This window comes from Dermacentor albipictus, chromosome 7, assembly GCF_038994185.2.
Source record: "Dermacentor albipictus isolate Rhodes 1998 colony chromosome 7, USDA_Dalb.pri_finalv2, whole genome shotgun sequence".
NCBI classification, from domain to species: Eukaryota; Metazoa; Arthropoda; class Arachnida; order Ixodida; family Ixodidae; genus Dermacentor; species Dermacentor albipictus.
This window is the reverse complement of record NC_091827.1, coordinates 79,882,555-79,909,470: the sequence shown is the minus strand read 5'-3', so window position 1 is coordinate 79,909,470 and position 26,916 is coordinate 79,882,555. Positions and strand designations below refer to the sequence as shown.

Below are 26,916 nucleotides of genomic sequence, written 5' to 3'. Positions count from 1 at the left end.
CCGTTTCTTGCGGCGCTGACAATCGCGGCAAGTCTTCACGTACCGTTGCACAAAGGAAAAAAGAGGGCACTAGTAATACTTGAGTCGTAGTCTGCCTAATGTCCTAGATGTCAACCGCATGAGTCATCATGGAAGGCTTGTAAAATGTCTATAGGCAGTGCCAATGGCACGACAAGGAGGTACGTACTAGGACAGCTTCTGCAGTTTTTCCAGTAAAGTGCGTTGTTGTGCAGACAGAATGGCGATAAGTCGCGTGCAAGTCAGCAAGGCAAAACAGTTTCAACTCCTTAAAGGTGCTAGATCAGCGGCAGCAATTCAGGGTCATCGCAGTGGTGCTCAGCCAGCTTTACTGCGTCAATAACACCGACAAATGGCAAGTCATGGTATGGGTGTGATGATGCCGTAGACACTGGCGCGCTTGACAACAGTGGGCGTCATTGTGCTTCGTTCCAAATAGGTAGACAACGGTGATGTCATATTCTTGTAAACGCAGGCTTCATCAGTATAGTCTGCCTGAAGGATGTTTGAGGTTGGCAAGCCAGCACAGGGCGTGGTGATCAATGAGAGCTTTAAACGGTCTACCATACCAATATGATCGGCATTTACTAATTGTCCAAGTGACCGCCAAACATTCTTTTTGGGCGGTTGTGTAGTTTTTCTCAGCCTTGGTGAAAATGCGGCTTGCACAAGCAATGACGACTTCCGCACCATCTAGCCACTGCACTTGACATAACAATTGTAACAGCGCAAACACATGCAGCCACAAAGTACAAAGGACGAGACACAAGCGTTGTTTTTTTTTTAAGGCAGAAATGAAGGGGGGAGGGAGTGATACAATCGGGGAAAATGACATTGCGCATCGATGAACGGATGCGCCGGCAGACAACGAAATCAGGCGCAGGAAAACAATAAAACTAGAAAATTTAGAAAAAAAGTAAAATAAGGAAGTAGAGAAAAGCGATGGATAGTACGATACTATCAATCAGTAAACGGTCGCTTCAGCGCTTGTGTCTCGTCCTTCGTACATTGTGGTTGCATGTGTTTGCGCTGTTACAATTTTTATGTCAAGTATGCACCAACTCGCCCAGAAAGAAGTTTTAATGAAGCTACTGCACAAAAACTGCACCGAGGCCCGCACTGCTGGCGTCAGTATGGAATTCTGTATCAACATCATCATCCAAATGAGGAAGTATCGGGGCAGCTTGCAAACACCAGCGCAATTCATTAAACGACTGCTGCTGCATGTCCACCGTCCAAATGAAAGGAATATCGTTGCGTGCAATCCGTGTGGGAGGCTCCGCGATTCGCGAGAAATCCTAGACGAAGCGCCTAGAACATGCGCACAAACCAAAGAAGCGTTGGCGAGCCTTCTCTGTGGGTGGTAAGAACGCGGCTACGGTAGCTAACTTGTCGTAGTCTGGTCGTATTCCTTTAGGACCAACTACATGGCCAAGATATTTGAACTCTTGGAACACGAAGTCGCATCTTTCGGGTTCGATTGCGGAGTTGGCAGTACAGGTGGCAGCGAGGAGTCTATTGAGTCGTGCGAGATGTTCGTCGAACGTGCACGAGAAAATGACGTCGTCTAAATATATGGGGCAGGTTCGCCATTTGTGTTGAGCGAGGACCGGTATCCATTATCGGCTGAAAGGTGACAGGTTCGGAAGCGAGACCGAAAGGGGGAACTTTGATCTCGTAAAGCCCGTCAGGTGTCGCAAACTGTTTCTTCATGGTCCTATCACGGTCCTATTCATCCGCTTCGATTTGTCAATACCAGAATGTTAGATACGATGAAGAAAAAGCTTGGCATGTTGTAGACGATGCAATACGTCGTCCATGGGTGGCGCAATGGATCAACATCGCGTTTGGTGACACAGTTATACTTTCTGTAGTCTACAGAAAAACGTAGTGTGTTGTCCTTAACTAACACTAAACGGGAGGCCCGCGTGCTTGCGGATGGCTGGATGACGTCGTCTTGGAGCATCTCATTCGCCTGCCGTTTGATCGCTTTCCTTTCCACTCAAGACACCCTATAATGATTTTGGCGAACAGGACGTACTGACTCGTCCGCAATAATCTAGTGCTTTGTGATGGACGTGCATCGTACTTTGGACGACGTTGAAAGACAGTCAGAAAATTCATTCAGGAGGCTCAGTAGTCCGTCTTTCTGATGGCCTGGCACAGCAGCGTTCACATAAATGCGTTCTTTTAGCCTGGGTAACTCAGATTACTGAGATGATGCAATTTCTAATGTGCCAAAGTCAGTAACAGCCAGTAACAGCCAGTCAGTAAAGGGCCAGTACGTATGTTAAAAAAAGAAGTCACATTGAGCACGCTATTGTGCGCACCTTTTACAAAATACAGCAGCTGTGAGAGTGAAACTGTTTTCGTGAGCAAAATTTGAAAGCCACACACACGCGCGCGCGCACACACGCACACACACACACACACACACACACACACACACACATATATATATATATATATATATATATATATAACAATGAAGGAGAACGGCTGAACCTAGGCAGCATCGGGTTGCGCAGATGCTCGAGCTTAGAGGCTATGCTTGGTGCAGTGATCTTGCCGCCATCAGCCCGTCGTGTAATACACCTCCCTTATAATTTTTTGCCGCAGGCGTCACGAGAATGTGATCTTGATCACATTCTCGTGACGCCTGCGGCAAAAAAGACGTTCCACGTCCGCCGCCAAGGTCTGTGAGTGGGGGCGCTGGCTAACACTCCCAGGGTTCTACTAGTACACATAAATACCCAAGAAAGTTGATGGGGAAACGCCGCCGCGGTAGCTCAATTGGTAGAGCATCGCACGCGACATTCGAAGGTTGTGGGTTCGGTTCCCACCTGCGGCAAGTTGTTTTTTCATCCACTTTATTTCCATTAATTTATCATTACTTTGTTTCATTTATTGAGCACATGCAATTTCCCCTATGTTGTACTTGGTGTCAGTGTTTGTTGGCTTCTCATGATATGACTAATAAATATCGGGTCCCTCGGTTAACCCCCTTTCTTCTTGTTTGTGTATATATATATATATATATATATATATATATATATATCCTGAGAAGCAAGCAAATACACCAAGGATAACATACGGGAGACACCCGCACTTACTAATTTAAATAAGGGTATGATACATATAATGGAAATGAAAGCGGAAGTAAAGAGCAACTTGCTGGAGGTTGCAAATTGAGCTGTCGCGGCGCCATTCCCTCATCCACTTTCTAGGGTATTTACGTTTTACTACTAGAACAAACCTTGTGAGCGTGAGCCAGCGCCAACACTCACAAAACTTGTCGACGGATGCGGAGCATTCTTTCGGCCACAGGCTTGACGAGTACTTGACCTTTCAGAGTGAAGGCCAGGGGTCACAAAACCCACACATGCAACCTGAAGGCATGAATGCTGTCGCATTCAAGACCCTCGTTATATAAGGAACAAGAAGAAAGGGGCTTAACCAAGAAGCCAGATTATTATTAATCTTATTATAAGCCAACAAGGAATGACACGAAAGACGCCATAAAGGAAATTATTTGTACTTACTAGTTTATTCGAATAAACGTTGAATAATGGAAATGAAAGTGGATGAAAAAACAACTTGCCGCAAGTGGGGAATGATCCCACGTCTTCGCATTACGCGCGCGATGTTTCACCAATTGAGCTACCCTGGCCCCGTGCCCGATCCACTTTCTGGGGTAGTTATGTTTTGCAAATGGAAGCAACCCTGCGAGTCTTAGCCAGCGCACTCGCAAACCTTGCTGGTGGATGTGCAATATCCATTCTGCTGCAGGCGTCGCGAGTACATGATCTTTTTGAGTGAAGGCACCAGGTCAATAAACACACTCATACCATATATATATATATATATATATATATATATATATATATATATATATATATATATATATATATATATATATTGAGGAGTGGACAACGTGGACACAGCGTTTAAGCGAATATATTTAGTTGTTATTACGCGTATTCGACCGTTTTGCAAGAAACGTCATGTGCTTGCGCATGTCTTGTAATTCCACTAGAACGTTATTGTGCTTATAATATAATATGCCGAAAATAAGTACAATAACCATTCTATAGACACTGGCATTCCTCAAGTCGATCTCTGCATATGCAAATATACTTTGCCTAGACACCACAGCGTAGATCGTCGTCGTCATCATCATCATCATAGTCATTATCGTCATCATCATCCACATCAGCAGCAGCAGCTGCAGCTTGTTTTTTTGTTCACTGCCAGAACAAAGGCCTACATCACGAAACCTCAGCAATTCCTGCCTTGAGCTGCCTGGTGGTGACTTGCCGCAGGCCTGTAAACCTCATAATTTTGATACCCCACCGAACTTCCTGCCATGGTAAACTGCGCTTCTCTTGCCCTGCCACCCCTTCTGTAACTTTAATTATCCACAGGGGATCTGCCGTACGCTCTGCATGGGCTGTTCAGCTCTGTTTTTCTCGTGTAGTCAACTAGAATATCGGCTATCCCTTATTCATCTCTGCTGCACACCGTTCTATTCCTGTCTCTCAGGGTTACGACTAACAATTGTCGCTCCATCGTTGTTTGCGCAGACCTTGACTTGTTCTCGAGCTTTCTTTATTAACCTCCAAGTTCGGGCTCCTTAGCACCACTACAATGCAATATTGTACACTTTTCTTTCCAGCAGCAGTGGCAAGCTCGAAGTCAGAGCTTACATTACTTGCTTATTTTAGACCGTGCGTCATGACTTCACCGCGATTGTGTGGGTACAACGTTTCACATATCATCGGACGCCAGCTGGCTCCTAGCGAGAAAGCAATGCTTTTTTTTTTCGGCAGGCTGCTTTCACACCTACACTGCGTGCAAGATACCTGCGACTTTCTAAGCGTGAAAAAAGTACTGGTGTTGCTTAAAATGTTGCATAGCTTTTTCAGACCTCTGTATAAAATCCACCAGTTCAAGCGCCAACATATATGAAATATATCAATATAATGATACACAACTTAAATCAATTCAGAATTACCAGCAACCTATGATTGTTTCTGGTGTTCTAAAATTATTTCTTGAAATTGTTTAAAATAAATCAGTGAGGCAGTATACTCCGCTTAGCAGAGATAACATGCTAGCGTTAAAAAAGTACCGGGTGCTTCAGGTAACTTCAGTCAAATGTTAAAATATGCGAATGGCACGTAGCTGGACCGAAGCAAGGTAACGTTTGGTGTCGCTTGGAGATACTCAGATTATTTTCTGTATTCCGCCTATGAGATAAATTAATTGAATGTATTTACTGAACTTTTCAATTATTACAACTAAGTGAAAAGTTTCAGTGTGGAAACTGCAGATCAACATGAAAAACTCCCGATACGGATTTACCTTGCTCAGTACATGCTGCATGAAAGTGTTTTTCCGAGCACGAAAGAGGCCCGCATTAACAAGCAAATTTCCGTGCGACTGGCCACTCGAGGCACTTTATGCGTATTTGGCGCCTTCTTTCGTGTTCAGAAAAACACTTTATGTAGCACGTATTCAGCAAGCTGTATCGGGAGCTTCTCTTCGACACTTTTTATCTGACTATAATTGTTGAAAACTTGATCAATCCACTAATAAATACTACTTATCTTATTGGGCTGAATGCCAAACGTAATCTTAGTATCTCCAAGCGATGGCAAACAACATTACCTTGATATCTTTTCAGCTGCGCAGCACTTACACGCATTGAAAGTTTGCCACAGGTTAAGTAAAATACCATGTAAATGAGCAATAAAACACGTTCAAGCCGTCGCGTTTCTACGAAAAACATTAAAAATATAGAGGCGCTCCACGTTCGCCTTTAATCCCCTGCTGTGAGTCTGACACATGGCCCAGAAGGCGCTGCACAATTGCAAGTCAACGACAGCCTCCACGCAGCTTTCAGCTGTTTTGGGTAGTACAAACCACTAGGCTCTACCTTGGAATGAAAAAAAAAACACGGTATATGTACTAATCGATGTAGCACTGCAGTCAAAATTTCAAACATAACTGCGCATTGAAGATTTGGTGGTATGCCATGACTGGCGGAGAATTCAAAGGGCAGTGCTGAAGCCGTACACTGCTCACGATTAATAGTAAAAGCAATTTCACTGTGCAGGCGCATCCGGGTATGCACGGCTCAAGTCGCGCAAAGTGACGCGACGCAAGAAACCAGAGCTGTGTCATTTCGCAAGATGGCAGACCAGACGGTTAAAAGCATCAATGGCATCCGTGCCTTTCTCCTAACGTCTCTCGTCTTAGCAGGCTCTGAAGGGCTTGCAGTGGGCCATGTATCTTTCTTTATTTATTTGTGTTTTTTTTTCTTGAAGTGACAGCAATAGTCTTCGGCCTGATCAGGGTTGTGTGGGCTTCCTAGCCGAAGCTACAAGCCGGTGTAGATATCATGACAGGGATGAAAGTAGGCAAAACTAAAGAGAAGATGCATTTGCGAAATATAGGCAGTGAGAAACTAAAGCCGAAACGGCAGAACAATATCCTCATAAGCGCTGCTGCGATCGTTGTTTTGGTCTTCTTCCAATCTCGAATATACGAGAATGGCTTCTAACGTGTGACCCCGCCCAGGATTTGATTGCATTCTATGTTAATGGTTGCTGTTCTTGCTAACACGTGGTAGTTGCGAATTTCAGGATCGCATCGGCACTGCTTATGATTTTCGCACTCTAATGGTCATATTATAATGGTGCTCGACCGTGAAGGCTCTCATTGAAATCTAGACTTGTCAGGTCTACATATTGTCATGGCTCACTGGAAACAAGAGCGGGGAGCGGTATTTAATCGAGGGAATTCGGGCAAGCGCTGAGTCCAGGCTTCTTCTTCTCTAGCGCCTCTCATGCACACACGAGGTAATCGTCTTCATCGTCAACGTGATTGGGCACAGATGGCGTCGCAGCATTTGCCCCCCTCCAGAAAGAGCATCGTCCCGATGCTCGGCGGGTAGCATCCGGTGTTCAGCAGACCAGAGTGTGTTCACCGGCAGTGCACTGTCCAATGGCAGTTATGTATAGTCTGCCATTGCCATCCGGTTAGGCCTATATTGCATAGACAGACATTGTATAAATTAAAGGCTGGGGCTAATAGAGCTGTTTGTGCGCAACAACTCTCATCCGCACATTGCGACGTACTGCAAGAAGTGCAGGTTCATTCCTGTGTTCTACAAAACTCGTTCTAGCCAGAAATAATGACCAGACAGTAGGCAAGGTAGTTGAGCTTTGGCATATGCACAACAAAAAGGACAAATGCATGAGTAATTTTCAGTAACATTGGTTGACGATGTTTTTCTTGAATGAATAACGTCACTTCATACCACCACGTGTTATATGTTCTGTCTTTCTTCTTATTAAGGATAGAACATAGAGTAGGCGCTTGCGTCCTGCGTGTATTTGTCTTCGTTTACTTCTCGTGGTGCCATTACTCCAGAATAAATATTTGACATAAGCTGCCAGTCCATGTAGTTATGCACTGTGCGCAGTACGGCTGCCGGCCGTAATTTGACAAGTGCGAAGTTGCAGTAAGAATTCTAGAACAGTCAATTTTGTGCCAGTTGATGCCTATAAGAGTATGGTGAAGTGCAATAGATATAAAAAGTGAGGCGAGACAGACAGACAGACAGACAGACAGACAGACAGACAGACAGACAGACAGACAGACAGACAGACGGACAGACGGACAGACAGACAGACAGACAGACAGACAGACAGACAGACAGACAGACAGACAGACAGACAGACAGACAGACAGACAGACAGACAGACAGACAGACAGACGGACGGACGGACGGACGGACGGACGGACAGACGGACAGACGGACAGACGGACAGACAGACAGACAGACAGACAGACAGACAGACAGACAGACAGACAGACAGACAGACAGACAGACAGACAGACAGACAGACAGACAGACGGACGGACGGACGGACGGACGGACGGACGGACAGACAGACAGACAGACAGAGAGACAGACAGACAGAGAGCATTTAGAATGGTGAATGTCTATTGGAAAATTTCACTTCGGTCATCAAGAAACCAGTAACAAACGGAGCACGCATAGGAAAGAGAACTACAGAAAAATTGCTAGAAATGCATGCATTATCATTGTAGAAAACGTGATATTTGGGAAGCATGTGTACGCTGTCAACTGCACACAACTGGCACAAGAGGCATAAAGAACAAAGCAGAAGTAGAATAACTAGCTTTACTGCGGCTGCCTATGAATCGTGTTTTTTCGTTTAAAGTGCCACCGACATCATGCTAACGCACATATTTGATCCAGACATATTGATTAACAGTGCTTCCAAAAGATCAAGTTCTAGTTTTGTTTTTCCACGTCCTACAGCTTGCACATTCTTGAACCACAAATAGCAACCGCAACCTTTGTAGTGTAAGGCAAGATTAGACCCTTCTCCCAATTCCAAACACCTGAAGTACTGTCGAAGCCTGTCGTCCAGGCACTGGCCAGTCTGCCCAAGTAAACACGAGCGCAGCTTAACGAAGTTTTGTACACGCCAGAAGTAGTGCATGGGGAATACTGATACTCGTGTTGCATGGTACAGTATTTCCTTACTTGACCACCCGTGACGCATTGGACAGTAGTAACTTTCGCGGCGCAGAAAGCAGAAGATTTTCCCATGCTTCCCAGCGACTTTCCTTAAATTGTGCGAAACGTCGAGCACAAATAGCACCACCTCGAACAGAGATCTCTTCTGTGGGTTACCTATAACGTCTACCGGAGGCTTCTGGTGCAGCTTATCAAGCAAAGTTTCTCCGACAGCTTGAATTTCACAGAGGACAGGAGCGATGCAAGTGCCTATACAGGTACCGTGCTTTTCAGTGTACAATTTGTTTTCGAAATAACTTAGTTTAGCGCCAAGATAACATCTCAGCCGCTTGAGGAATCGCCCTTTGGACAAACTGCATTTTGTTTGAATGGCAACAGTGCGGGAAAGGTCAATGAGTTTGCCCATTGGGATGCAGTTACATATTTCCCGGATGTCGACGGACATAGCACACTTCACTCTTGTGTTGCCGCAGAACACTTGTCCCACATTCGGAGCTCCTGACCTTGAAAGAATCCTCTGGTAACACATTTTTCAAGTGCTTTAGCAGGTAACTTCTGAGAACACCCTCCCAGCTCCCCTTCTCGGAGACAATCGGTCTCAGAGTAGAGGTCTTGTTTGTTTTCATTGTGAAAAATACTTTTAGAGCCCCTGATTTTTGGGGCTTCCCTTGTTTCTGCAACGCATGGAGGTTCGTTTTATCAAGGAGTAAAAGTTAAGACTATTTGGCCTTGGTTGACTGCAGCTTAGTGGGCTCGAATCTCTCGAAGACCACTTCTGCAGCTTTCTTACATAAGAGCTCGTTGGGCAGGGCCAGAAACCTCACTCTCTGTCTGAAAGCACCAGTGCAATTTCTGGGTTCCTAAAGTAACGTACCTCTTCATCGATAATCGCGTCACTGTGTTATTTATTGAGATGGGATCTCAGCAACATATCCACCTCCTCAAGGTGGCAACGCTGATGTCTTGAACGTTTCGCACAACTTAGTGTAGTTCCAGGTAGGTATGGGGTAGATCTTGTACTTTCTGCGTCATGCAAATTGGCACAGTTGGGCAAAGACGTCATGGTAATAAAGTAAGGATATACTGTAGAAGAAAAGACGAGTGTCAGTATGCCTCTGCATTAGTGCCTGAAAGACAGGTTGCAACAGCACTTTAAGGGCTTGAAATGAGGAGAAGGATCAATCTTGTCTTTCACTGAAAAATTTGGAGTTTCTATCCGCGTTTGACGAATGCAGAAGCTGTACGACGCGTAAAAAGAAAATCATAATGTGAGTTCGTCGAATCAGTGTTAATTCAAAATTTTGGACTTGATATGTGCGTTAGCGTGGCTTGGTAGCACTTTTAAACAAAGCGCAATTCTTCGTTTGACACAATCAAGCTGGTTCTAGTTCTGTTATGTACTTATGAATCTTGTGGTTGTTGTGCGTCGTTGACAGTCTACGAATGATCCCAATTATAACATTTCATTAAGAGATTGTGCATGTGTTGTCAGCCATCTTCGCAATATTTTCTTGCTTTTTTGTGCCAGCTTGGGTGCTGGTATCGGGGTGTCTTGGCATCATGCACGCATTGTCCTGCTTCAGAAAATGTTCCATAAAATGCTCATAGTTGTCAGGAGCACTTGTACCGCCTGTGTTGCCCTGCATTGTCCCAACTATTGCCCTTGACCGTGTTATAAAAACAGCAAAAACATTAACCAGCTCACGTAAACAATAATCAAGGCTCACATAATTACCAAACTGAAAGATTAATGTCCCAGTGTAGCAACTTGGGTGCCACTCGCAATCGTTGTTTTAAACACGTGTTCAGTTTTCCGAGGCCGCGGTAATGGGCGCGGCTCGCAACGTCGGCGCGGCGTACGCCAGTCACGCGAGGCAACTAAGCAGAAACTTGATGCGCATTTCATACAAAAATCTCCGTTCGCGCGCGTGCTTTAGTGAGTGATAAGGAAGTTGCATACTTCTTTGCAAACCGATAACCAATCTAGGCCGATAACGTGAGGTGAAACCAAACCTCGGCTTTCCAAACGCGTACAAGATAGCGACCCAGGTGCGTTTTTTATGCACATACATTATTGTGTGTAGCTGCTCTATGCATCTTAAGTTTTTAATGCTTTTAGAAATCATTCCAGAATACTTAATGGTTTGTCGCTTGTAAATTGAAATCCGCTTGTCAACCTGCACTATATGTTTTATCCTGTAAGACCTTATTTTGTCACTAACAATGGCACAGTTCTCATCTAAATGTGAATAACCAAATAACTATATTAAGTTGACCTTTGCTGAATTTTAGGAGAAGTCCCGCTGAACCCTAGTTTTGTGCGAAATAAAATGATACTTCACATGCTCAAGGAGTATGCTTTCCCTTGTTTCATGCTTAGTTGTTGGCATAGTCGGTCTATTTGCTGAATTTTTGGCTCTTCCCTTTTGATATCTCAAGAAATGTTGTAACTCTGTCATTCATTGAACACAAATTTTTTGTCTTTCTAGAGACAGCCAAGAACGAAGCCCTTGAGCTATTGGATACACTTTTAAAGTGCAGCTTCTGTGTGCAGCAGTACGCTAAATAAGATGAGAAAGAACAGAAAGATGACCAAATTAGTCAACAAGAATTCTCCAACAAAGGAGGAGGGAGGGAAAAACGTTTTTTAGCAGTTTATTGGAGTTATGGCGGGCCTCTGGTGGTGCCTTCAGTCCAGAGTTCGACTGGCTCTTTCGGCTCGCTGAGCTTCGCCCAGCAGGCCCAATGGGCTGCCCCAGTCTTCGCTTGCGAGCAGTGCCTCCCATTGCCATACGAAGTCCGATGCCCTTAGAAAAGTTGAGTTGACGTTGCTTGGCCGAACCGTACATTGTCACGTTATGGGGTCCAGCATTGGTTTTGCACCGCACCATGGACAGGTGTCTGTGTAATATGTTGGCTAGTTCTTGTGTACCAGGTTTAATTTTAGGTATGAATTGGTTTGTATGTGCCGCCAGCCCTGTGTTTGTCAACTGTTTAGAACTCGTAGGGCAGTAGGTCCCTCTCCCCCTCCTCTGATTATCTAATATGTCGCGCACTGCGGACGGAGGTTCGTCTTGCGTTCTGGCTGCCGCTCGTTATGCGGTCTGCCCTTTTGTTTCCGTCCAGTCTGTTGTGCGCAGGGCACCAACTAATGCCATGGTCCAGATCCAGGCGTGAGACAAGAATTTTCGGGGCCTACGTGGTAGCATTCCCCACATGAAGAGTCGACGCGCTGTCTGCGAGTGTGGAGGCACATGGGCCGACTCACTCATGGAGTCAGCATCTCGTGTCGCCAGCGCTATTGCCGCTGCCTCATCTGTGCACAGCGATGTAGTCCCAAATGTGGCGGTTATCGATGTGATGCGTAGAATCGTGTAAAGTCCCGGCCTCTGGTTGCACTCGCGTCGGTGTAATAGGCGGCTGGGTTTTTGCCGAATAACTTCTGCAGAGTCACCGCCATAGCCTGTCTGCGTTCTGTGTGGTACCTGGCATTCATATTTCTTTGTATGGCAGACATGAATGTGCTCGCTCATATATCGAGACAAGTCTGTTTCGTCTCCGCAGGACAATGGTCGAGTGTTGTATCCCAATCTTCGGAGAATACAGCGGACCTGCGGTCTAGAGCTCAACCTTGCTCTCTGCAATATCAGAACTGCCATGGCATGTTATTAAATTTGTTGTAAACACCGAAGCGCTCCAGGCACTCCATGCTGACTGAGTTCGGGAGTGCCAGAGAAGATAGGTGTGCCGTTCTGATTAGGTTGTTAAACTTCTTCATTTAAGTTTGGTTAATTTTTTGGGACGGGAGGCGGTAAGTGATAAAGCTAATCGCAAGTGATTGCATACATTATTCATACAATAGATAATATATTATCCTTGCGCGAGCCCTTTACAGCTTCGTCGCGCTCGCCATGTCACATGCGCCACAGTCTTAACGGTTGGTTTTTAGCTCCGAATTGTGGCATCGAGGTTCCCGTTCTTTTGGTTAAGTAAGCGAAGTGAAGTAATTCATAAGAAAGGGGACACCAAAGATTTGAAAAATTATAGACCGATCAGCATACTGTCCGTTACCTACAAACTATTTACTAAGGTAATCGTAAATACAATCAGGAACACCTTAGACTTCTGTCAAGCAAAGGACCAGGCAGGATTCAGTAAAGGCTACTCAACAATAGATCATATTCACACCATCAATCAGGTGATAGAGAAATGTGCGAAATATAAACAACCCTTATATGTAGCTTTCATTGATTACGAGAAAGCATTTGATTCTGTTGAAGCCTCAGCAGTCATGGAGGAATTACGGAATCAGGGTGCAGACGAGCCGTATGTAAAAATACTGATAGATATCTATAGCGGCTCCACAGCCACCGTGGTCCTCCTAAAGAAAGCAACAAAACCCCAATACAGAAATGCGTCAGGCAGGGAGATATGATCTCTTCAACGCTATTCACAGCGTGTTTACAGGAGGTATTCAGAGACCTGGATTGGGAAGAAATGGAGATAAAAGTTAATGGAGAATACCTCAGTAACTTGCGATTCGCTGTTGATATTGCCTTGCTTAGTAACTCAGGGGACCAAATGCAACGCATGCTCACTGACCTGGAGAGACAAAGCAGAAGAGTGGGTCTAAAAATTAATCTGCAGAAAAGAAAAGTAATTTTTAACAGTCTCGGAAGAGAACAGCAATTTACAATAGGCACCGAGGCGCTGGAAGTCTTAAGGTAATACATCTGCTTAGGGCAGGTAGTGACTGCGGATCCGGATCATGAGAGGGAAATAATCAGAGGAATAAGAATGGGTTGGGGTGCGTTTGGCAGGCATTGTCAGATCATGAGCAGCAGGTTGCCATTTTCCCTCAAGAGAAAACTGTATAATAGCTGTGTCTCACCAGTACTCACTTACGGGGCAGGAACCTGGAGGCTTACGAAAAGGGTTCTACTCAAATTGAGGACGACGCAACGAGCTATGGAAAGAAGAATGATAGGTGTAACGTTGAGGGATAAGAAAAGAGCAGATTGGGTGAGGGAACAAACGCGAGTTAATGACATCTTAGTTAAAATCAAGAGAAAGAAATGGGCATGGGCAGGACATGCAAGGAGGAGGGAAGATAACCGATGGTCATAAAGGGTTACGGACTCGATTCCAAGGGAAGGGAAGCGTAGCCGGGGGCGGCAGAAAGTTAGGTGGGCGGATGAGATTAAGAAGTTCGCAGGGATGGCATGGCCATATTTAGTACATGACCGGGGTTGTTGGAGAAATATGGGAGAGGCCTTTGCCCTGCAGTGGGCGTAACCAGGCTGATGATAATGATGATAATAAAAAAAGCGAAGCACTCTCGTTTGCGTGACTTCACGAATGGCCCAGCCGTCGAGATGAAAGTGCATCCTTGGTGTGAAAGCTTTCTTAGGACGCTTTCTGTGTAGTTGCATGAACTGGGATTTTGCTGGTGGGCATGTCATGCACGCCCGCTTGGTGAACTTTGCCACCTTGCCTATGGCCTCATGGAATAGGTATTCTTGTTCCCCATAGGAGCCCCCTTGTGCCCACAGCGTTATGTCGTCGGTGCAAATCGTAAATCTGAGGTATGGGCATTAATTTCTGTGCTTGTTCGAGTTGTAGGGCCAGTTGCCTCATCCCAACACGCAAAAGAAGAGGTGACAAGATTGAGCACTGTGAAGACCTTCGACTGGGCACTGCAAACATGTCAGAGCGCGTGCTGCCCACACCAATTGCTGCCTTCCTGTCGGGAAGGAAGATAAGGACGTACCGAAACACGTTTCTTCAACGACGTATGCCCTCTCGACGTCTGACGGTTGCTTCGTGAGAAAGCGTGTCAAGCGCTGGTTTGACATCGAGCACCACAAATATCCTGGCTTCTTTGCTTCGTGGCGGGTCCAAGACTTTGTCTTGAAGCAAGAGTGAAGTGTGTTATGATGACATGTGCGGCCAGATGCCAAGTATATCTTTAATTCGAAAATATGTTTCAACACGAAAAGTACACTGTAATCCCCAGCCGTCGTGGCTTGCGGCAGCCTTGCGCCGTCTTCGTAACAAGAAAAACAGTTATTTCGTTCGGCAAAAAAATAAAACAACCCGATTCGTTGCTCCGAATACCACCGAATCAACGATGAATATTGTAGCGCCATTTCCCAAGCTAAGCAAACCTTTTTCAAGATTACATCACCACCATACTTACATGTCAGCCCACGTAAATTCTGGAATGTTGTTCGTGGTAATAAACCAGCCACAATACAACTGCCCCAATTTAACACCCCTGTTCAAAGTGATCAGTGTCGCACCATTTTTAATAATGTCTTTACTTCCTTTCTTCATGACGCCGCACCTATGCTTTTGCCAGCTTCAACTAAAGTTTATGATACCCCAATAGGTTCAATTCTTATAGGCTAATATCTTCTCCTGCAGGTTCAGATGAAATAATTCAAAAAATACTCAAATGTATTGAACTGTATTCACCAATTATTCTTTCTAGGATACTTCAACAATCATTACACTGCTCATCACTGCCAAGCGACCGGAAGGTGGGGAAGGTGGTTCCTCTTCACATATCAGGTAACACACATTGTCCCGAAAACTACCATCCCATATCACTAAGCAGCATTCTCTGTAAGATTTTGGAACACGTAATATATTCCCACATATTTCATTTTCTTGAGATGAACTATGTTTTAATGAGTCAGCATGACTTTAGAAAATCGTTCTCCTGCGAAACGCCACTAGCTTGCATTACTAACCCCCTCTTTTCTAACACCGACTTAGGATTTGACACCGATTGCATCTTTATCGATTTTGCTAAAAGCCTTCGATACTGTATCCCACAACCTACTAATCCATAAACTTAGTTTTCTTAACATTCACCGGCTAGTACTGTAACGGTATAAAAACTTTCTTGATAATAGAACACAATACGTAATTGGGAACAATTCGTCGTCTGAGCCCCTCGTGGTTACGTCAGGCGTGCCGCAAGGGTCCGTTCTAGGTCCTCTGCTTTTTCGAATCTATATTAATTAGCGGGCTTCCTGTGTGAAATTTTTAACTATTAGGCTTTTTGCTGATGACTGCATTCTATATCATAAAATTGCTGACCTCAGTGATTCTCTTAAACTTCAAGACGACATTAATAACGTTTTGTTATGGTGTAACAAGTGGTGTGTGAAGCCTAACTTAGGCAAATATAAATGCATGCGCGTATTACAGCGTACCAATACTACTAATCTGCATACATATTTCCTCAACAATAGCCCTCTTTCAGTTGTCTCATCATACAAATACATTGGACTAAACATCACCAGCAACCTTTCCTGGCACATGCATGTCGACATTACATGCAGAAATGCCAATCGCATGTTGGGATATTTGTGCCGAAACTTCTCATCTGCACTATCGTCACCGAAACTAACCCTCTACAACACATTAGTTCGCTCCAAATTAGAATACGCATGCGCCATTCGGGACCCGGTTAACATAACACTCATAAACAGCAAAGAAGCCATGCAAAATCGTGCAGCGCGTTTCATCTTATCGAACTACTCCCTATATGCGAGCGTTACCTCAATGAAAGCAACACCTAACTTGCCAGAACTTTTTTCCGTCGTAGATCCTTCCGCCTTTCGCTTTTCTATAAAATCTACCACCACAACCCTATGTTGAAAGAACAACTTATCACCAAACCGTCATACATATCTCGCTCTGACCACAGTTTCAAAGTTGGAGTGCCGTCTTCACCTACTAAGTTTTGTAGTAATGCATTCATCCCTAACTTAGAGTTACGGCTGGGTTACCGATATCTCTATGGTATGTCGTGGTATATATATATATATATATAAATGATTTATTTATTTCGAAAATTACATACAAATACGAGCCTGCCCAAGCCAACAATGGGCTTGTGGGGCAGCGCTCGGCAGAATGGAGCAAGCCAGGGAGCGGCACAGTAAATCAGTTATGTACAAAACTCAAAAATAAAACTAAAGAAAGAAAGAAAGAAAGAAAGGAAGAAAAGAAACCAAATTACACATACAAATCAAGAATATAAGATTTAACTTCTTTCCGTGTGCTGGAAGATAAAACTTTTTCTGGCAGGTCATTTAATACATCAGGTACATAGAAGGCACGGACACGTTTGCCATATCTTGTCCTTACTCTTGGTAAGGTAAAGCGGTCACGTGTACGTAATGCTCTGGCGGGGACATACGGGAGGCAGAACTCATTGTTCCATATATACAAAAGGATTACCGTTTCTTTGAATAACAGCCTGAACGAGGGCATGTGCGAGCATGAAAAAAGACTGGAATTGTTAGTAATGTGCACACCATACATCACCGCCCGAATTATGGATTTTAGTAAAGAATCAACTTTATTGCGCCAAAACACTGAACAGAAATAAAAAGAACAGATTCCATATCTTAGCACACTGTACGCTAATGCATGTGCTATTGTTTTCCTTACGTAAATTGGGCATAGTGCTTTAATAGAATGCAGTAGGCAGGCTATTTTGCGCAGCCTTTCACAAACGTTAGCCAAGTGAGTGTTCCAGGACATGTTAGAATCGAAATGAACACCGAGATAATTGACACTTGAGAGGTATGGAATAGGAGAGCAAGAGCAATTGTTACACAGAGGAGAATGAAGAAACAGTGGAGTGATGACAGGAATAGATTTCAGTGGATCGTGAAAACATACTAATTTAGTTTTATTCTGGTTAATAGAAATTAAGTTTTTACGGTACCAACTGATAACATTTGTAGTGTCAGTTTGTAATTCCGCAACGGCTTGATGGTAATTAGTGTGACGAGATACTAAAAGCGTGTCATCTGCGTATTGAAACACCCGACAGCGAAAAATTGCTTGACTGAGATCATTAACGTACAAGTTGAATAAAAGGGGAGCTAAAATCGACCCTTGGGGAACTCCAGCGCTCAACTGTCTAGGTTTGCTTTTAATATTTCCGAGAACTACTACTTGAATTCGACCGTGCAAATAATTCTTAAGGAAAGTTAGAAAAGGCCCTCGGAAGCCATAGCTATGAAGTTTACAAAGTAAAATTTCATGGTTGACGGAGTCAAAAGCTTTTGATACGTCCAGAAATAATGCACAAGCGAATGCACTAATTTCAAGAGTACCATTAAGGAAATCAGTTAATTCATCTAATGCTAATCTAGTACCACGCCCACAAGTAAATCCGTACTGATTAGGCGACATTATGTTGTGCGCGTCAATGAAGCTCTGCATTACGTGAAAAATATGCTTTTCAAGTATAAGAGCAATGCACGAAAGTATCGAAATTGGCCTGTAGTTTGTGACAACATTGACCTGTCCGCTTTTGAAGAGAGGAACTACAAGCGCTTCCTTGAGGCCAGGCGGTATTTCTTTCGTGGTTATAATGTTATTTATAATTGCTAAAAGAACATTCTTTAGGGCCTCAAAATTTCTGCGAAGGACGTCCACAGATACACCATCTAATCCAACCGACTTGTGCTGTTTTAAGTTAAATAAGATGTAGCGAATATCATCCTCGGTACACTCAGGTAGAAATGCAGAGTCAACTACCGATTGCGGCATACAATAACTAGCCGTATTACCGGAAAAGCTTGCTGCAGTAGACGAGAAAAAGGAATTAAATTGGTCTGCTAACGTTATAGATGGTGGACCGAAATTCTTCGCAATAGTTTGGTATGGGCCTCTCCGGGGACGACCCCTTAATTCGTTAACCACGGACCAAGTCTTGGACGGGTTTTTTCTAAATTCAGAAAATTTACCTTGGAAGTGCTGTCGCCTGGCACCTCTAAGCACAGCAGTGACTTTATTGCGAGCCATCTTATAAGCTTCACGAAGATACTGATTATTAGGTGAGCGCCGACAACGCGCCCAGGCTAGTTCTTTTTCAGCTAACGCGGTTAGAGCATTTCCATTTATCCACGGGCATTTCGGCTTTCGTTGCTTTAAGACGACTACGTTTTTGCAAGAGTGCACTGCCTGCGTATAAACGGCAATAAAAGATTTATACAGGTGACTGGCAGGAACTTCTGCTAGGAAAGATTTCCAGTCGTAGCCTTGCAACAACGAGTCCAGCTTCCTTTTATCAATAACCTCTATCTGTGATACTGGGTTGTTAGCCGCAGCATGCTGAGACGATAGAAAGCTACACCCAACATAGAAGTGATCGGATAGCTTTTGCTCAATAATAAACGGAAGTACCTGGTCGTTCTCAGTGCGAACGTTGACGTGATCTATGCATGAAGAAACAAGCGATGTACCCAAAATTTCGACACGTGTGGGAAGGTTGATAATAGAATCTATTCCAACGTCAGCAAGCGTGTTCAAGTAATCAGCTACAATGTGTCGTTCTCTCTTCAGCACGTCAATGTTAACATCACCTATCATACACACGTGACCAGATGGAAAAGCAATTAGATGCAATTCGTCCACAAACTTTCTAACACTTTGATTTGGCGGCCTATAAATAGCGAGCAATGTGATGGCAAAAGATCGTGTGTGAATACGAAGGGCTAGCGATTCAGCACTTGTGAAAGTTATGTTCAGAGGACTTGAAATCCAACAATTTTTGATGAAAATGGCAATTCCACCGCCACGGCCGTCCTTGCGCGTCAAAAAATGATTGCGATAACCTTGGAGTTGAAAGAGACCAGTATGTTCCTGCCCAATATTAATTTCAGTTAAGACAAAAACATCAGCTATATCACGTACTGCACCAGCGTGGACACAAAATTCATTCCAGTGCTTGCGAATACTACGCACGTTTGCATGAAAAACAGTGAATGTGCCTTCACCTGGTTTTAAAAGAACAGAAAAAGTCCTTAATCGTTTTCGCCCTAATTAACACCAAAGATCATGGGTTGGACTCCCCCCGAAGGTCGTGGGTAGAGTGCCTTAAATAACTATTTTAATTACCTTTGTATTAACTTCCTTCGCCTTACAACCAAAGACCGTGGGTTCGACGGCTTGAACTAAATCTATCGTGATGAACTGTCCCCTAACTGCATTTGCGGTAACTAACACCAAAATGTCCACAGTTCGACACCCGGCGCCGAGCGTTCAAACCCCAATTCTGGTGCCGTAATGCCGGGCGGTAAAATTTTCCTAGTGCCGGACACGGATGGGCAAATTTTCGTCGCATGGGTCGTCTGAGGCGTTCGCCTTAAAAATTGCGCAGCGATTGCACTTTAACGGCGGTAACATATTAGTTAGCAATATGGAAGATATCAAAAGAGCAGGAAAACAAGATAAGGAGCGCACAAAGAGTGGTCCTACGAAGAATGTTAGACGAAACGTTAAGAGACAGGAACAGAGCGGTGTAGATCTGAGACAAACGGGAACATCCGAAATTAGAGTCTATAATAAAATAAAGAAATCTATCTGGGCAGTGCATGTCAGCTGCCGCGCAGATAGCCAGTAGACAATTAGAGTTACAGAATGGGAGCCAAGGGAATGGAAACGCTGTCGAGGACAGCTGAAAATCAGGTGTCGTGATGAAATTAGGAAATATTCAGGCTCAAGTTGCAATCAGGTAGCGCAAGACAGGGATATTTGTGAATCACTGGTAGAGGTCTTGGTCTTGCAATGAACTTGAATATAGGCTCATGATGATAATTTTCGTCATGAGTAGAGTGACGTTGATTATTATAATTATAAGCCATCGTATTTTAAGGTGCAAACGGATTTGGATATTCGATATAGGAATAGTGCGGGAATCAGCTATGAAACACTATGCGTGACCTTTTTTTCGATATCGTGCTTTGTGTCGACCATATTGGCGAATAAAACGTACAATGCTTCAATCTCTGCATTTATTGCGCGAAGGGAAATTGAAGAATCCGGTTATTGCTTAAAACCTTTTCTAAATATATTTAGGCATCAAGTTTAACTCAGTGGAGTTGTGTCCTTGTTACAAGGCTTTATGGCGCCATATGTTGAGAGGCATAGAGGCGGAGAGTGAGTTCTGTGTATTACGTTGCTGTCTGTGCGCCTCTGCCACTTCTGATTGCTGCTACTTGAGATACTATTTCTTTGAGACGAAGGTACCATGCACATTACACATACATTTAGGTCCAAACAATGAAACGTTCCTTTCCTTCGAGCGCTTCCTAACCTTACGTGAGGCCTCCTTACAGCGAAGGACCGATGGAGGAAGCAAGCATACTCTGAAAGCTCCCTTCACCCGTCTTCACGTAAGGAGCGGTTGCCGCCATGCCTGGGTTCGAGATTATCTCTTAAAAGCTTTAGGCGAACACCAGAACACCCCTATTCAATAAAAAAGGTTGTATCGTCGCACAATCTCTAAGTTGATGAGCAAATATAGAGAAGCGTGGACGCTATTTTTTAGTTTTGTTTACTAAATCTAAAGAAGCAGTGCATTACAGTGCGAAACTTGATGTGCTCCAGCAACGCTGGCACGCCGGCGTCGTGCAACGCCTAGCAACGCTTCCATGCCGCACGCGTGACTGAAACGAACGTGCCTGGCAAAACGTACCGTGCTCGCGCTTCTCCGAAGGTGGGCGACAGCACGCACGCGCAAGCAAACGTCACGTGGTTAAGCAGTGAGGCGAAGTGCTCGTTCAGGGCCAGGAGCGGCGCAAGGACGCATGAAGGTAGCTTGGCCCAAACAATAAAACGTTCCTTTTAGGGGTGTGCGTATATTGAAATTTTCGATTACGAATCGAATACGAATAAGACGAAGAACTCTCTTCGAATATCGAATCGAATATCGAATACATGTGTAGTATTAAAAAATTGCAAGAGAGGTAACAATAGCTTTATTACCCTTTTAAAAATAACATTGCATTTTACAAGGTTGCTTCAAATTAAAGAGGTACTCAATTATAGATAACGGACTCAGGTAATGCCCTCAGTCAGGTAAAACGCTTGTTACAGATTGTCGTGAAGGAAAATTAACTGCTCAATATGGCCAGAAAGTAAACGCTCTCTATGCACTGTCACATTTCTACCGGTAGAAAAGACTCTTTCACTAGGAAGTGAAGTGGCAGGGATCGCCAAGTACTTCCGGGCGAGTGCACTTAAAAGCGGGTACCTGAAGCCGCCAATGGACTGCCACCACTCACAAGGATTCATGCCCCTTTCCAGAAGAGGCTTTTGCGCGTAGTCTGTACCTTCCCTCTCAGGGGCAGATGCCAAATGTGTCTTCTCTTTGTTCATCACTAGATCGTCAAAAGCATTCCATACACTCGATGCCACCAGTGGACACGAAGTCGACGCTGGCACGGCGGTGTCCCCATGGTGTTCCACGACGGCTTCCTGGAGCTCCCTTGTCACAAGGTTTTTCAGCCAGATCATCTGACATGATCATCTGATGAACTGTGGCCATAAAGCGCGGATCAAGAAACATGCCTAGGCTGGCCACTTCATCAAATTTCCACTCCGCACAAAGAGCCTTGATACATCTTGAATCAATGTTAGCAAACCCTGAGTTGCCTTTGCAACCTTCAAGGCAATGGGGCATTCCAAAAATAATTGGAATTATAAAGCTTGGTGAAAAAGAAACCGAAACTGATCATGTCTCAAATGACTGAAGCAGATAGACTGAAACAGAGCATACAGATAATGGCAACTCAGGGTTGCAAAGGCAACCCTGAGTTGCCTTTGCAACCTTCGAGGCAATGGGGCATTCCAAAATAATTGGAATTATAAAGCTTGGTGAAAAAGAAACCGAAACTGCTCATGTCTCAAATGCCTGAAGCAGATAGACTTGTAGCGGCAGCAGCATCGGCGTCGCACGAGAGTTGACGCGGACGCTCGCGTCTACACGAGGCTCGAGCGGCTGGCGCGTTCCGGCGCGGGCTAGCGTTCCGAAGATCATTAAAAAGAATGCTACGCTAAGCGACGGAGTGTTGGTTTTTCCTCTCCTGCGAGAGCCCGATACTTTGACGGTCTACGTGGTCGCTCGTCGCCACAGTTTGGTGACTCCGGACGTGATACTGCCATACGCTCCTGTGGTAGAGACGACCATGGACCAGACCAACGCTACGAGAGCTCAAGGCCAGAACCCTTCCGAGGAACGCGGTGAGCCCTCCTGTTCCGCCATCGCTGTCCGCCTCCCACAGTACTGGGACCAGCATCCTTTGGCGTGGTTTCTTCAGGCCGAAGCGCAATTTCAAGTCGCTGGTATCCGCTCTCAAGCCTCGAAGTTCCATTACGCCGTCGCAGCACTCTCGCCCGCCGCCATTGACGAGGTAGCAGATTTGTTGAACTCCCCATTGTCTGCCGCCGCCTATGACGATCTCAAGGCAGCACTGCTACAGCGCACAGCAGCTTCACAGCGTTCTCGTATCCAGCAGCTTCTGTCCGCTGAACAACTCGGCGACCGACGCCCTAGTCAACTTCTTCGCCGAATGAGCCAGCTGCTCGGAAACAACGCGAGATCCATCGACGACACGCTGTTGCGCGAACTGTTTTTGCAACGACTCCCGGCTAACGTGCAGATGGTCCTGGCGACAGCCTCTACCATGGACCTTACCGGACTTGCTGCTTTGGCCGACAAAGTCATGGAAGTAGCCACCCCAACCATCGCAGCCACGGCACCGTCTCCGGGTGACAATACAACCGCTCTGCAAACTCTTCCCTGCTCTTCTGCAGTGCAATCTCCGCTCGACTCCTTGTGTGAGCGACTGGAACGCATCATCTGTGGAGCGGAGCATCGCCGCGCGTCTCGTCGCCCACGCAGCCGTAGTTCCAGCAGATCAAGACGCACGGGCACCCGCAATGAAGCCTCAACTACAACGCCTGGCGTTTGCTACTACCACCGCCGTTTTGGAAACGACGCTCGTCACTGTCGGCGTCCCTGCGCTTGGCAGGGAAACAGGCCGGCCGACCTCTAACGGCGACGAGTGGTCCGGCCCAGCACACAAGTCGCCTTTTCTACGTGACGGACAGAGTTACGGGACAACGATTCTTGGTCGACACAGGTGCTGACGTCAGCATTCTACCCGCCCAGCGCTCCGACCGAAAAGCGACTCCTGTGTCGTTTTTGCAAGCCGTCAACGGCACCAGGATTCCAGTTTTCTCGTCACGCTCCGTCATGCTAAACCTTGGCCTTCGACGAGCGTTCCGCTGGATTTTCCTGGTTGCAGACGTCCGTCATGCAGTCATTGGAGCAGACTTCTTGCATAACTACGGACTCCTTGTCGACATCCAACGACGCCGTCTCATCGACTCCGTGACCCAGCTATCCGTTCCCGGCGTCCCATCATCAGGCACATCGCCCATAGCGCCTATTTCTGCCATGTTGGACGAACCTTTCGCCGCACTCCTACGCGAGTTTCCCACTTTGACGCGCCTACCGGACTGGACGCAACCGGTGCAACATGACGTGTGCCATCACATCGTCACCTCCGGCCCACCGGTCTACTTCCGACCCCGGCGTTTGTCCCCGGAGAAACTCAAGATCGCTCGCGTGGAGTTCGAACACATGCTGCAACTTGGCATCATCCGCCCTTCTTCCAGTAACTGGGCATCACCACTTCACATGGTGCCTAAGAAGACGGGCGACTGGCGCCCCTGCGGTGATTACCGGGCACTAAACAACGTCACAGTTCCTGATCGCTACCCTCTACCGAACATTCAGGACTTCACGGTAGCGTTGCACGGTGCGACGATCTTTTCTAAGATCGATCTCGTTCGCGCCTACCATCAACTACCGGTCGCTGAAGAAGACATTCCCAAGACCGCCATCACCACGCCCTTCGGTCTTTTCGAATTTCTCCGCATGCCTTTCGGTTTACGGAACGCGGGCCAATCCTTTCAGCGTTTCATCGATTCCGTCACCCGAGGTCTGCCTTTCGTTTTTGCATACATTGACGACCTCCTCGTGGCAAGCTCTTCGGCCGAAGAACATCTTCACCACTTGCGGTTGTTGTTTTCACGCCTTGCCAGTAAAGGAATTGTCATCAACGCCGCCAAGAGTGAATTCGGTCAAACCGAACTCGAGTTCCTCGGTCATATCGTCGACGCTAACGGCATTCGACCTCTGCCGTCCAAGATTCGCGTCATCGAAAACTTTCCCCGACCGACCACACTCACCAAGCTTCGCCAATTTCTCGGATTCGTCAATTTCTACCGCCGATTCATTCCCGAGTGCGCACGACTTATGGCTCCGCTAGACGCTCTCCTGGTAAACAAGCGCAAACAAGTGCTTCAGTGGACTGAAGAGGCCGCAGACGCTTTCGCAAAAGTCAAGTCTGCCCTCGCCGACGCCACGCTGCTTAGACACCCAAAGCCAGACGCACCCACTGCCATCATGACCGACGCTTCAAATACCGCCGTTGGTGCCGTTCTGCAGCAATTCATCGAGAATGAGTGGCATCCACTCGCTTTTTTCTCCAAGAAACTGAAGCCTGCGCAGTCCCGCTACAGCGTTTTCGGCCGTGAATTACTCGCTGTTTACCTGGCTATCAAGCATTTTCGCCATTTCCTCGAAGGCCGTGCATTCACTGTCTTGACTGACCACAAGCCCCTTGTGCACGCAACGAATCGTTCGGCGTCCTGTTACTCGCCCCGCGAGATTCGACAGCTTTCCTACATCTCCGAGTTTACAACAACGTTCCGCCACATCAAGGGCACCGACAACATTCCAGCTGACGTTCTGAGTCGTGTCAATGTCGTTAACACGTTGACATCGGAACCTTTCATCATCGAGGCCGACTTACTCGCCAGTCAACAGCGTGACGACACTGAACTTCGTACACTCCGGAATTCGCCAACGTCCCTGCAATTGGAAGACGTCGTTGTGACCCCAGATGGTACGTCCATCGTCTGCGACACTTCTAACGACACACCCAGACCATACATTCCGGCATCCCTTCGCAGACGTCTATTCGAAACCGTGCACAACCTGTCGCACCCTGGCATACGCGCGACACAGAAGCTTCTTTCCAGTCGTTTCGTTTGGCCTCGGCTAAACGCGCAAGTTCGCGATTGGGTTCGCTGCTGTTTGTCGTGTCAACGTTCGAAGATCCAGCGTCACCCCATTCCTCCTGCCAAGTCTTTTCTTCCACCGGATGCTCGTTTTGACACCGTACACCTGGACCTCATCGGCCCTCTTCCACCTTCGAAAGGATACTGCTACATACTGACATGCATCGACCGTTACACACGGTGGCCAGAAGCTACACCTATATCTGATATCTCAGCGCCCACTGTTGCAGCAGCGTTCGTGTCTACGTGGATAGCAAGGTTCGGCTGCCCATCCACAATAATCACAGATCGCGGTAGACAGTTTGACTCAGCGCTCTTCAACGAGCTACTCAAACTAGTCGGAACGACACGTTTTCGCACAACTGCTTACCACCCGCAGTCCAACGGACTAGTTGAACGTTTTCACCGGCATCTCAAGGCCTCCCTTATGGCACATGAATCACCGGAGAAGTGGGTCCTACATTTACCCCTCGTCTTACTTGGCATCAGAGCCGCACTCAAGAGCGACCTAGGTTGCTCCTGTGCTGAGCTAGTTTACGGCACTCACCTACGCCTTCCGTGCGATTTCTTTGTCGCCACCCCCAAAACGCCTATGCCATCACCTGCCGAATACGTCGCCGACCTGCAAGCCTTCTTCAGCCAGATGCGCCCCGTGCCTACACGTTCACAAGAAGCAAGGTCCCCGTACGTTTCTCCCGCACTCAGCTCTGCTACCCACGTTTTCGTGCGTAACTGTGCCGTGCGGAAGCCTCTACAACCACACTACTCCGGGCCATATTGTGTTCTAGAGCGTCGTCCGACGACGTTTGTTGTCAATGTCAACGGCCGATCAGACACAATTGCCCTGGAACGTCTCAAACCCGCCTACATCGAAGCACCCGCGCCCTCAGCCCCACCAGTATGCGACGCGACTCTGCTGCATCCTTCGCCGCCGCCAGCGAACGTGACACCGAAGACCAACGCCAAGACACGCCGCGTCACGTGGACTTTCCATCGTTCGTCGAACTTTCCTCCTCTCTAGGGGGGGAGCCCTCTGTAGCGGCAGCAGCATCGGCGTCGCACGAGAGTTGACGCGGACGCTCGCGTCTACACGAGGCTCGAGCGGCTGGCGCGTTCCGGCGCGGGCTAGCGTTCCGAAGATCATTAAAAAGAATGCTACGCTAAGCGACGGAGTGTTGGTTTTTCCTCTCCTGCGAGAGCCCGATACTTTGACGGTCTACGTGGTCGCTCGTCGCCACAGACTGAAACAGAGCATACAGATAATGAGCGGATCATGCGAAGTTCTCAGTTAATAAACATGTTCTTAGGAGAATGCGGAGCAAGCATACAATTGGTTAATTGCTCAATTATTC

At 46.3% G+C, this 26,916-nt stretch overlaps 1 long non-coding RNA gene across 3 annotated transcripts in view; it reads left to right on the top strand.

The window, feature by feature from the left end:
• Positions 1 to 26,916, top strand: part of LOC135897098 (uncharacterized) — a 39,047-nt gene that overhangs the window by 2,853 nt on the left and 9,278 nt on the right. For all 3 annotated transcript variants that reach the window (XR_010562908.2, XR_011507187.1, XR_011507188.1), the window contains exon 2: positions 15,090 to 15,169. This is a non-coding gene — a long non-coding RNA (uncharacterized lncRNA). The remainder of the gene's footprint in view (positions 1 to 15,089; positions 15,170 to 26,916) is intronic.